The sequence below is a fragment of the Acinonyx jubatus genome, chromosome A1 (assembly GCF_027475565.1).
Source record: "Acinonyx jubatus isolate Ajub_Pintada_27869175 chromosome A1, VMU_Ajub_asm_v1.0, whole genome shotgun sequence".
In the NCBI taxonomy this organism is placed as follows: domain Eukaryota; kingdom Metazoa; phylum Chordata; class Mammalia; order Carnivora; family Felidae; genus Acinonyx; species Acinonyx jubatus.
In genome coordinates this window covers 108352619-108365555 of record NC_069380.1, presented here as the reverse complement: position 1 = coordinate 108365555, position 12937 = coordinate 108352619, and positions in this window count along the sequence as shown.

Below are 12937 nucleotides of genomic sequence, written 5' to 3'. Positions count from 1 at the left end.
CAGCACAGCCTGTTTGCCTCTGTGTCTTGCCTGTCTGGATTTCTGTCTGCATCTCGCTCTCCTGTGAGGGAAAGTGGACTTACCCTGCGACTCCAGCACATGGTAGGCCTTTAGAAATGTTTGTTGACTGAATGAATGGATTTTCTTTGTAAAAAAGAGGTCAAGGGGTATCAGCTGAATGTGGAGGGGATGGAAGTGAGGGGGAGTGACTAATATTTGGAGCAGTGGCGTGGGGAATAGGCCAGGGAGGTGGTTGGGAGCAGGCTTAGAATTTCTAAGCAGCTCTGGGAGGGCTGCATGGAAACCTCAGGACATAGTGCTGTCAGGCAGCATGTCTTGTGATACTTTTTTCCCCTGTCATGCGACTCCAGGCAGTGAAGGAGCATGCCGAGGAAGCAGATGGGTTTTTTGTAATGTGAGTTGACCTGCTGTCATTCTCTCAGCAGAGGCCTGGAAGAGTTCATGTCACTCCCCAAGGCCCTGGCTTCATTCCTAGAGAGTGTTTCTGCCTTGGGTGGGCTGATCCTTTGTGTTTGTAGCTGCTGTGACCAGAGCAAATTAGTGTGTAAACCTCAGCCCAAATGTCATCCCCAGGGAAGCCTTCTCTCTCCTGCTCCCTCCTCGCATCCTCCTCGGGATCGTCCCCACCCCCCCCCCCCCCGCCCGTCCGCAGCAGGGGTACCCCAAGTCCCCCTAGGAAGCCTGGGCTGGGCTGGAATCAGCTAGGGCCGAGCACACACCCCGAGGACAGGAGCCACGTTGGGACATCAGGTATTCTCCAACAGGCTTTCAGCGGGATGGCCCAGCCACAGAGAAAGAACAGTGGTGTTAGCTGGGACCCAGGGTTCCGGAGACCAACAGAAAACCAAACACAGGCCGGCTAGAAGAGTGAGTCAGAGATGGGGAACAGGGTGGAGGGTGGCAGTGACAGACCAGAGCAGGTCACTGGCACCCGGTGGCTCAGGATTTGGGCTTAATAATACTGCTGCTTGTGCCTGTTTATTTGACTCCCAACGTGTTTTGTTTTGCTGAGGGCAGATTCTTAATTTTTTTTTAATGTTTACTTATTTTTGAGAGAGAGAGAGAGAGAAAGAGAGAGACAGAATGCAAGCGGGAGAGACCAGGGAGATGGAGACACAGAATCTGAAGCAGTATCCAAGCTCCGAGCTGTCAGCACAGAGCCCGACATGGGGCTCAAATTCATGAACCGTGAGATCATGACCTGAGCCAAAGTCTGGTGCTTGACCAACTGAGCCTGCCCCTGCTCAGGGCAGATTCTTAAAGGGGTGGCCACGTTTGGCTGTGTACTATTATAATCAATAATGTTTGTTTTCTCTCATTGGACTGTGAACTCTGGCAGCCAGTAACCATGCCTTATCCTCATGCCCCTGGCACTCAGTGCTCAGTAAATCTTTGTTTCGCGAATGACTGAATGACCTCTGTTTGGTCAGTGCCATCTATAAACCGTCTATAATCATACTGGCGTGGGCCAGCAAGATCCTGAGAAGTAAGCCAGTCCTTCCCCTCCACTCCAGGAGGGGCTTAACAGATGAGAACAAATTCTAAAGGTCCCATTTCTTCAAGTTATCAGGAAAATGCACTGTTTTATGTCAGATGAACTGTGTCTGACCTGGAATCAGAAGAACAGACTTTTTTTTTTTTTTTACTTTTAAAAAGTGTATTTATTTATTTTGAGAGACAGAGTGGGGGGAGGGCAGAGAGAGAGAGAGAGAGAGAGAGAGAATCCCGAGCATGCTCTGCACGGTCAGCGTGGAGCCTGATGCAGGGCTCGAACTCACAAACCATGAGATTATGACCTGAGCCAAAATTAAGAGTGGGATGCTTAGCCAACTAAGCCACCCAAGGCGCCTCTGTTTTATTTTATTTTTTCAGTGAACTGTAGTTGAGGCACAATGTTACATTAGTTTCAGGTGTACAACATCGTGATTGGATAACTCTCTATGTTATATATGCTCACCACAAGTGTCACTACCCTCTGTCTCCATACAGTGCTGTTACAGTACCACTGACCATATTCCCTGTGCTGTCCCTTTCATCCCCGTGACTTATCCATTCCGTACCTAGGAGCCTGTACCTCCCACCCCGCTTCACCCATGTTTCGTCCCTCACCCCTGCTGCTCTGAAAACCATCAGTTATCAGTTTAGAATAGACCAACTTTTGTGACTTCAGGCACCTACCCAATAACCATTGTCCTCTTCTTTCTAACAGGACTCCACTTTTGTTCAGATAGCAATGCTTCCAGCCTGAAGGGACAAAACATTATTTGTTTGTCATGCGGGAAATTATCTTGATGCGATGCTGCTTCTAAGGACTCCATCCGGCAAGCTGTTCAGAGGTCATGAACAGAAGGACTCATAGACCAATTTAAGATGGTCAAATCAATCAGTTTAAGGATTCTATTGAAAGCTTGCAGTGAGAAGCAAGGGGAAAGAGTTGGAGTAGGGGAACCCACTAGGGTGAGGTGTGGACGCGGCGCAAGAAGCACACTGCCTGAGTCCTGTGTCCCATGGCGTTCACATTCTCCACCCACGCTCCCTCCCTCCCATCATCCTTCCCCACTGACAGTGTGGTCGTGAGACCCAGAGTGGAGATTGAACAAATGGGCTCAGCCGACAGAAATTTCCTGGAGCCAACAGATGTTCTATCAAAGAAATGTGGGACCGGTAGGTACTCCTAGCTACGATCATAGCATGTGGGTAACCCTATGGGAAGCTAGGGAAGAGTACACAAGGGACCAGAACAGAATCATAATGAGGGCCACCAAGGGGCCTGGGGGTCATCCCCAGCTGAGGCTGACAGCTGTTAGTCTGGAATTAGCATGATCCTAATCTTATAACTTGGTTTTCCATCCTTTTCTATGTGCAAGTAACATTCTTGTGTTCTAATCTATGTTCAACATCCATATGTTTCATTTATTCTGTGTCTAGCACTTCTTACAAGTTACCAACTACTGTCTATACTTAACACATCTTATGAATTCTGTCTCTCTTTTTTTTCCTTCTACAGCAGATTTAAATATTCTCAATAATTCAGCCAACACATATTATAATAGTCTAAGCCAACGTTTGGTGATCACAAAACTTCTGAGTGGTCATGTGACTCATTTCTGGTCAGTGAGGCCCCAGGGGGAATTTTTACAGGGCATCTGAAAAGATTTTTTTCTTCCCTGGCAAAAGGCAAAAGCAATGTATGGAAGAAATCCTTTGTCATGTTTCCTCTCTCCATTCATTCGGCAATGAAACAGTGGCTGGCACATAATAGGCACTCAACAAATGGTTGGTTGAATGAGTGAATGAACGGTGCCCATGCCCAGCCTTAATACCTGTGACTCTGAAGTCATGCTTTGTCTTCTGATCATACTTCACTTCTGAATCCCAGGTTGGGAAGGTCAAAGCAGGAGAGTGAAACTGAATCTTGTGATGAGCATTTAATAAAAATAATATATTAACTGCAGCTTACATTTATTGACAGTTTACTGTGTCAGGAATGGTTTTAAGCACCTCACATCTCATCCTCACAATAAAGGTGGAGATGATTATTATTCTCGTTTGCACATGAGGAAACTGAGGCACAGAATGTAAATTAAGTTACCCGAGGTCATTCAGCTGGCAAGTGGTTGTAGACAGCTCAAGCTCAGAGTGCACGCACTTAGACACAATGCCAACTGTATAAGTTTCCTGCTGCTGCTGTAAAATTACAACAGTGTGGCTTTGAACAGTGCAGGTTTGTTATCCTACAGGTCTGGAGGCCAGCAGTCCAACACGGTCTTCCTGGGATAAAACCAAGGCATTGGCAAGGCTGTGTGCAGTCCTTTGGCGGGCCGTAGGGTCCAGCACCTCTCTCTGCCTTTTCCACTTCTGGAAACTGTCTGAATTCCTTGCCTTGTGGCTCCATCATTCTGATCTCTGCTTCCACTGTTGCATCTTCTTCTCTGACACTCCTACTTCCTCTTGCAAGGCTCTTATGATTACATTGGGCCCATCTGGATAATCCAAGATAATTTCTGTCTCAATATCCTTAACTTAATCACATTTGCAAAATCCCTTTTGCCATGTAAGGGAACATATCCACAGGCTCTGGGATTAGGACAGGGATATCTTTGGGAGGTCATTATTCTGATTACTCCCCCATTCCACCCAGGCAGGTCTAGTATCTTGTACCAAACCAGGTCCTGGACCGATGGGCCCCACGTTCTATAGTGGAAGTTCTGTCACACTCCGGGGAATGGAGGAGCATTCCCTCAAACCTTTGCCTGCTTTCCTAAGAGCTTTTGTCCAACCAGGGGGGGAATACTTAGTAGAGCAAGTACCATGGGGGTGCCTGGGTGACTTAGTCGGTTGAGCAACTGACTTCGGCTCAGGTCATGATCTCTCAGTTTGTGAGTTCGAGCCCCGCATTGGGCTCTGTGCTGACAGATCGGAGCCTGGAGCCTGCTTCGGATTCTGTGTCTCCCTCTCTCTCTGTTCCTCTCCTGCTCAGTCTCTGTCTCTCTCTGTCTCTCAAAAATAAATAAACGTTAAAAAATTAAAAAAAAAACAGTACTATGAACCAAATAGGTGAGTTATGGGGCCTTGGCCTCTTATTCATCAGTATATCTAGATTGGGTTCTGTACCTTAACCAGGTCCTTAGTTCTATTTTCACTCCTTAGTCAGCTGGCCTCCTCTTCTGTGTGTATGTTCTTTATTGCTAATTTGTTTTATTTCTTTCAATGTTTATTTATTTATTTTAGAGAGGGGGAGGGGCAGAGAAAGAGGAAGACAGAGAATGCAAGCAGGCTCTGCGCTGTCAGCACAGAGCTGGACGCAGGGCTTGATCCATGTGATCATAACCTGAGCTGATATCAAGAGTCAGATGCTTAACTGACTGAACCACCCAGGTTTCCCTATTTCCATTCCAAATTCAAGTTAGAGTAATTTCTCTCAGGTCCCTTGAATTCATTCCTCCAAACTCCCTGGCCAACCCCTTGGTTCCAGGTAAAACCTTACCTCTCAGCTATTTTGACTCAGAGTCACTGGTTTCTCTGGATTCCTTCCAGCACCAGCCTTTTCCAGGCCTGTTTTGTCTGTCTGATTAAACTCCCCCCAGAGATGTGGTTCTTCAGGATTCTTTGTAGTTGCAGAGGAATCCTTCGTTGAAGTGAAAGCCCACTATATACAGCAGATGGAATGGAGCTGTTTTGCAGGGTGGGGGCAGCCCCTCCAGCTGTACCCCTTCTTCTCCCCGCTCTTCTGCACGGCACCTCTGGGCCCAGGTTGGAAACCATCACTCCACATGCCGACTTGCTTCTCCCCAGTTAACTGTCTCCTTTCCTGATGGCTGGCTTCCTTTAGTGCCTTGGCCAGCATGAAGCATTCATTCTCTCTCCATGTCCCTCATGTTCTTTGAAGGTCACATTTTTCCCAAACAAGCATGACCCTTTAACTTCTCATCTGTGTCTGGTGTGTCCCCAGGTGGGGCTTCCTCTCGCTTGCTTGTATCCCACCTGTCTGGCCTTCAGGGATGGAGGCCATGCTGAAATGGGCTGGCCTCTCCACAATGTGAGCATGTGAAGTCCTTCACTTACATAGACCACACCCCTCTGGTTACTGGACAGTCAATTTTTCCCCAGAGAATTCTCTTTTGTCACAACTACCTTGGAGGGGCAGACATGCTTCCACTTCAGGGAGGCCCGGGTTCCATGTGCCTGTTGGGGAATGGGGGTGGGGCAGGGCCGTGAGCAGGTTCTTCTGACAAGTCACATGGTGCCCCTTGGAAAGTTGGTATCTGGCCTGTCCTCAGGCTTGGAGTGGGCTGTCCTCCCCAGCAGGCAGCTCTGGACCACAGGGGTTGCTCAGGAGTCCCTACAGACTGAGGGACTGGGGACCAGTGGGTGCCTCTGTGGCTCATTTATTGAGGGCATCCTGGACCTCCTGGATCTCCTGAAACACAAGAAGCTTAAATTTCCAGGCCTCCCACTTACGTGGGCCCCTCCCAAATTCCTTCTAAATAAATAATCACTTCCATACCTAATCTTGTGCTTATAATCGTGTATTCTTTTTCTCAAAGAAAGCCTTCCATATTCTATAAGCTTCAGGCCCTATAAAACCTGGATGTAGGGGCGCCTGGGTGGTTCAGTTAGTTAAGTGTCCAACTCTTGATTTTGGCTCACGATCTCATGGTTTGTGAGTTCGAGCCTCACAGCGGGCTCGGTGCTGGCAGTGTGGAGCCTGCTTGGGATTCCCTCTCCCCCCCCCCCCCAAAAATAAATAAACTTATAACAAAACAGTTAAAAAAAAAACCTGGATGTGTCCCTGTGAACCACGGTCTCAGGGTTCTCCAGGGGACCCAGGGACCCATGCTCTAGGAGAGCCTCTTTTGTGAAAAACAGGCAGAGATTCTCATCTCCAAGGCTTTCCTAGGCATTTGTAGTACTTTGTGAACAGGTGTCCATGACAATGTTCTGGTGGGGGGCGGGGAGCCTAGTTTTCCTTCTTGTCCCATCCCCAGCATGCAGTTCCCACTGTGGACCTCTGAGGCAGGGGACAACTGGAAACCCCTGAGCTAGGGAAGGGCTTTCTGCTGGTTGCTCCCCTTGTGCCACACGGCTTCTACATCCAGCTTTGGTGTAAACTCTGTCCGGTCTTTCTGGAAGAAGGAGTCAACACAGTTCCTTCTCTTCAGGATGACTTTTCCAGCAGGCCAGGACTCCTGGTCTGGGCTTCAACAAGGCAGGACTGCCCCTTGACTCTGATTCCTAAATCCAGCTTTTCAGAGTCGTGACTTGCACAATGGGAGCATTTGCCTGCCTGGTTGGGACATCCTGGGACTTGTGAGCTCAGTGCCTGGGATCCAGTAGGCTTCTTGGGTCGGCTCTTGGCTTTGCGTTGGTTCACATTGCAATGATACCAGTCAGACGTGAAAGCCAGTGACAGTAAACACTGTTTTTAAAAATGCGTAGGGGCACTTCGAGATATAGGTAGTGGATTAAAGCTTCCCCACAACATTTGTCTTTCCCAGTTCCTAACAAAAGAGAGATAAACCATAGAGGAGATTTACTATCAACAGCCAACACGATAAACTTCACATTTGGCAGCCAGTGAAAGATGCAGAACGTTTTGGAATGACACGGAGTGGCACAACATCTCCTGCTCCCTCGCCTGTCCTGAACCTCCAGAAATGGACAAAATCCTGAACATTCTCCCTAATGCTCCTGAACCGGAAAGGAAACAGATGTGAGTCATGCCCTTACCTTCTTCCTCTTCTGAATGAATCGTATTACCAAGTGTGCTGGGGAGAAACAGGGGAAGCTGGGAGCATGACCAGTGGAGCTGACTCAGTTGGTGGAAATAAAGCATCTAGAACAATACTCCAACTTGAGAAACTGATGTAAAGCCTGGCTTATCCCCTTTCCTTGTAAAAAATATATAGTGTCCTTCTTTCCATCCCCAGTCAGGTGACCTGAGCCTTGTGCAGGACATTAATCAGAACCTCAGGACAGAAGCACACACCAGTATTCCAACAAAGACTGCACTCTGCTTTGGTTGAGTTCTTCTCTCTCCTTCCCTTCCCTTCCCTTCCCTTCCCTTCCCTTCCCTTCTGACTACCAAAAAGTGTACAAAATCCAAATACTCTGCCTCTCACTTAGCTCAGAGGGAAAAACAGACTGGTCTCAAACAGTGGGGAGATAGTCAATGAGCCCCTCTCTCCTGCTATCATGTTCCAGCAGCCATCAAATCAAAATGAAAAGAAATGGATGCAAACACATGCAACAAATAATAAATAGAGAGAAAACAGTAGGCAAAAGACAAAGACTCCTCTGACCCCACCCCAAGGAAATTCCTTTCAGTTGCTTCACACAGAAAACAACTTAATAAGAATATGAATTTAATAATCCAAGGCCCGGGATGCCTGGTTGGCTCAGTTGGTTAAGCATCCAGCTCTTGGTTTCCGCTTAGGGCATGATCTCACGATTTGTGGGATCCAGCCCCATGTTGGGTTCCATGCTGACAGCACCTGCTTGGGATTCTTTCTCTGCCCCTCCCTGCCTCATTCACTCATGTACTCTCTCTTTCTCTCTCTCTCTCCCCTCCCTCCCTCCCTCTCTCTCTCTCTCTCTCTCTCTCAATAAATAAATAAATTTGAAAAAGTAATTATCAGGGGCACCTGGGTGGTTCAGTTGTTTAAGCATCCGATTTCAACTCAGGTCATGATCTCGCAGTTTGTGGGTTCGAGCCCCACATTGGGCTCTGTGCTGACAGCTCAGAGCCTGGAGCTTGCTTCAGATTCTGTGTCTCCCTCTCTCTCTGCCCCTCCCCTGCTCACACTCTGTCTCTCTCTCTCTCTCTCTCCCTCTCAAAAATAAATAAACATTAAAAAAAATAATTATCAAAGTCTCAAAGATGGGATGATAAAATGAGAATCAATGACAAGGAAAAAATTGAGGACAAAAACAACATCATTATAGAACAAAGAAATAAATTAGAACTAACAAGAAAGCAATTAACCACACTGAAACTCACAGGATCGAACTAGGGCAGCTAAACAAAGTTAAGAGATTTAAGAAAGTAGAAGTAATAGAAAGGGAATGCATACAAAGATGATCCAATATGAGGATGAATTGATATCCCTGAAGAAGAAAAACCAAAAATAGAGCCAAAAGAGAATGTCTAATGCAGCAGAAACAATAACTGCAGATTGAAAGACACATTTTGTTCCAGAAAAGCTTAATTCAGAATGTTTAATACTAAGACATGTGCTAGTTAAATTATTGAACTAAAAAAAAATGATGAAAAGTGATTTCTTTAGGCATATAAGCAGGAAAAAGAGGTCACCTCTAAGGGGGAACATTCAGACTAGTCTCAGATTTCTTCCAGAGCAAAAAGAGCAAAACCTACATTATTCTAAGGGAAAGAGGGTGAGACCCAAGAATATTATACCCAGCCAAGATATGATTCCAGTGTAAAGGCAACAGAGATTCTTAAACATCCAAAACCCTTCTTGAAAACACAGCTTGATGATCAAACTCAGTGCATGAAGAGATGAATTGAAATAAAGAACTTGCAAACAGAAAAGCCATGATAAAAGACTTGGAATTCATTTAAATCTAGAATATATACCAAGTAACTATGCAATTGTGTTTTTACAGAACAGAATATGTTTCTCATCAACCTGGACAATGTAGCAAGAATAATATAAGTAACAAAAGTCAGGAGACAGGGTCAAGGGAGATGTAAAAAGGGAAAGAATCCTGAGATCTAAGATGCTCCCTTAAAGTTTATTTATTTTGAGAGAGAGAGAGAGCAAACAGGAGCGGGGAAGGGGCAGAAAGGGAGAGAAAATCCCAAGCAGGCTCTGCACTGTTAGCACAGAGCCCAATGCAGGGCTCGAACTCATGAAACCATGAGATCATGACCTGAGCTGAAATCAAAAGTCCAACACTTAACTGACTGAGCCACCCAGGCGCCACTGAAATGTATCATTTTAAAAAATGACCGAATATCTTAATGTTTTTCACCATTTTTGTTTAACCTCAGAGGTACCTTTTAACAAGTAATGTCTTTTGTGGTCAAGAAATATTATTTGAAGGTCAACTCTTCCTTCAGTTTCACTTGAAATGCTTTTAAGTTGAAGTAAAATTAAATGTAATACTTCTATTAAATAGCATCTATATTAAGGTTCAATTCTTATAAAGTATCTCTGTGATCTTTCCTCCTATCTTTATGCACAGAGAGCTTTCTGGAATGATATAACGTCATGGTCATTTCTGTGGTTGATTCTGAAAAGTCATACACAGCTGATTATGTTCTTGTTTGTTACTTTTTTATATTTTAATTTTCTGATACATCTACAAATAAAATTTTAAAATATTAAAAACAAGAATTTTTCAGGCACCTTACTGAAACAGAATAAATAGTCCCAAAGCAGATTTGGCAGAGATGGCTGCTATTTCCCAGGAGTCTGCTCCCTTAACATTGTGTGGAATTTTTAGCATATATGTGATGGCCAGAATAAAGACCCCGTTTCCCAGCTCTGGCTACCATGGGGCAGCTTGTGAATCGTTTGACAGTATTTGATCATTTTCTCTTTATCACCTTCATTCCTTCCTGCTGCCTGGAATGCAGATTTCACTATATGGGACCATGAGGTCAGGACCTTTCAAACTAAAGCAACATACAAGGTATGTATAGAATGTCACATCACCTAGACTGCCTCTGTGGATAACATGGGAAAGAAAGAAACTTTTATCTTGTGGAAGCAATGGAACCTGATCCTAACTGATCCACAGACCTGTACATATGCATACAGAAATCTAGTCTGTGATACTATTTGCATTGTGCAGCAGTGGGGAAAGATGGAACAATTGGCGTGGTACGTGAATAAACAAATCGTTGATGGACCTAAATGTGACAAAAATTTTAAAAATGCTTTGTAAGAAAATACAGAGGGAATATCTTTATGAATTTGAGAGCGGGCAGGATTTTTTAAAAAGAGGTTTTATGGGGAAAACCATACAGGAAATAATAGGTAAACTTTACAACACTAACAGTTTAAACTGTTGTATGGCAAAAGAAACCATAAATGTAAAAGATAAGCAGCAGTGAGGTCTGTCATGTTCAAGTTCAGTGTGGTGCTGGATGTGTCTGTAGGGTGGGGGCAGAGGGGTAGATGACTAAATTTGAGGAAAGCTGCGTATTCCTTTTACCTCTCAGGTAATGACAATGCATACTGGCTTATCAAAAGATCTAAGAACCTCTACAGAAATCTTTTTTTTTTTTCCCTGTATGGAACTCAGCATTCATACACACAGCTATTTAACTGTGAGACCATGTTGTGTGTGTGTGTGTGTGTGTGTGTGTGTGTGTGTGTGCGTGTGTGTGTGTTCCATCTATGCACTTCTCCATATGAGGAATTTGAGGAACACTTGGAAAAGTTGCCAAAAAAATAACACTTTGGCTCATGTGAGAAATGACTGTTGCATTCATCTTTGTGTCCCCATAGGTAACTCTTACTTCTTCAGTAGTTTTGACCAGTAGTAGCATTGGAGGGGAAGGGAAGGGAGAGGAGGGGGAAGAGGAGGAGAAGAAAGAAGAGGAAGAAGATGAAGAAGGGGAAGGAGAAGAAGACGAAGATGAAGACAAAAAAGAAGAGGAAGAAAGAAAAAAGAAATCCAGGGTTGGGGAATAGATGTAAATTCCCCTAGTCAAGTGAAGAAAGTCAGCTGTAATCTGGGTTGTTCCTTCTCATGGCCATCAGCTGGGACTACTAGATGTAGACATTTTGAAACATGCCCAACTAAGGGAAAAAAGATCATTAAAAAAATGTTATGTTTTTATTTTATTTTATTTTGAGAGAGAGAGAGAGAGAGAGAGAGAGAGAGAGAGACAGCGTGTAGGGGAGGGGCAGAGAGAGAGGGAGACACAGAATCTGAAGCAGGCTCCATGCTCCAAGCTGTCAGCACACAGCCTGAAGCAGGGCTTGAACTCACAAATGACAAGATCATGACCCAAGCCTAAGTCGGACACTTAAATGACTGAGCCACCCAGGTGCCCTGAAAAAAAGATCATTTTAAAGATAATTTAGGGCAGATCTCAGGGAGTTGTGATGCAGAAAATGGCATTTGGGAAAGATTTCTTGCCACTTATGGTGGAAAAAAGGGAAACAGCAGAGATGGTTGAGGATGATCAATTTAACATTGATCTCATCTCTCTCTGTCTCTCTGCTCTGACATTAAGGCTTTTATAGTCTAGAGAGGGACATTTTATTGAGCGTTTTATTTCAAGTATAGTTTCTTTCTTTCTTTCTTTCTTTCTTTCTTTCTTTCTTTCTCTTTCTTTCTTTCTTTCTATTTTTGAGAGAGAGAGAGAGAAAACAGAGAGTGAGGCGGGGGAGTCGGGGGGAGGAGCAGAGGGGGGGAGACACAGAATCTGAAGCAGACTCCAGGCTCTGAGCTGTCAGCACAGAGCCCATTTCGGGGCTTGAACCCAAGAACAGTGAGTTCATGACTGGAGCCAAAGACGGACGCTCAACCAACTGAGCCACCCGGGTGCCCCTCAAGTATAGTTTAAAGCCCTTGACTTATTTTGTCTCATTTAATCCTGTGACATAAGTACTCTAATTCTTATTTTTAGGATGATGAAAAAGAGGAACAGTTAATTATGTAAGGTTAAAAAGTTAGCTAGGGACTGGAGGCAGGATTCCAACCCAGGCGGCTTGTCATTTGTCCACCTCACTTTGCCACCGCCCTGCCTATTTCTTGTAGATTACTACTATACAGCACGTGAAACACCATGATAGAGAGGAACAAAGGAAAAACACATTGAGTCGGAAAGGACTCAGTTCACTCTGGTGACAAGCTACAATTTGCCTCGGAGAGAAGAGAGGAGAAAGCCCTTTTGGGGAGAGAAAGTCACCTACCTCCCTGTGAGCCAGTGGAAGGGGCAGAAAGGGAGCTCCCCTTAAAACTAAGTTTTCCAAGTCCAGATATGGTCTTTGGGCACCTCTAGTCAGTACAAGTTTCTGAGTAGGAGGGACTGGCCGAGTTGTTTTTCAGGAAGATATTGGAGGTGGTGAGGAGGAGGTATGGAGGGTGGAATGACCCGAGGTGAGGCCAGTGGAGGCAAACCTTGCCATCTTCCCAAAGGGAGAACAGAGAGGCAGAAGGGGAGGAAAGAAAAAGGAGCATTTTAGATGACTTGGAGCTAAATTTTGTGTGGCTAGTCAGTGAAAAGGACGAGAGCCGGCTGAAGCCAACACTTGGGCAGAAGTGTTATTTTTCTGAGATTTGTGTGTGTTTTCAATAGTGAGTTCAGCAGAGAGAATGTGCATGCATTGGGATCCGTCATCATCTTTGCACAGAGCCCAGATTCCACTACTATGTCGCCCCAAGCCCCTGGGGCAAGCAGGGTGATGAGAACTTGCACTCTGGTGCCTTGACC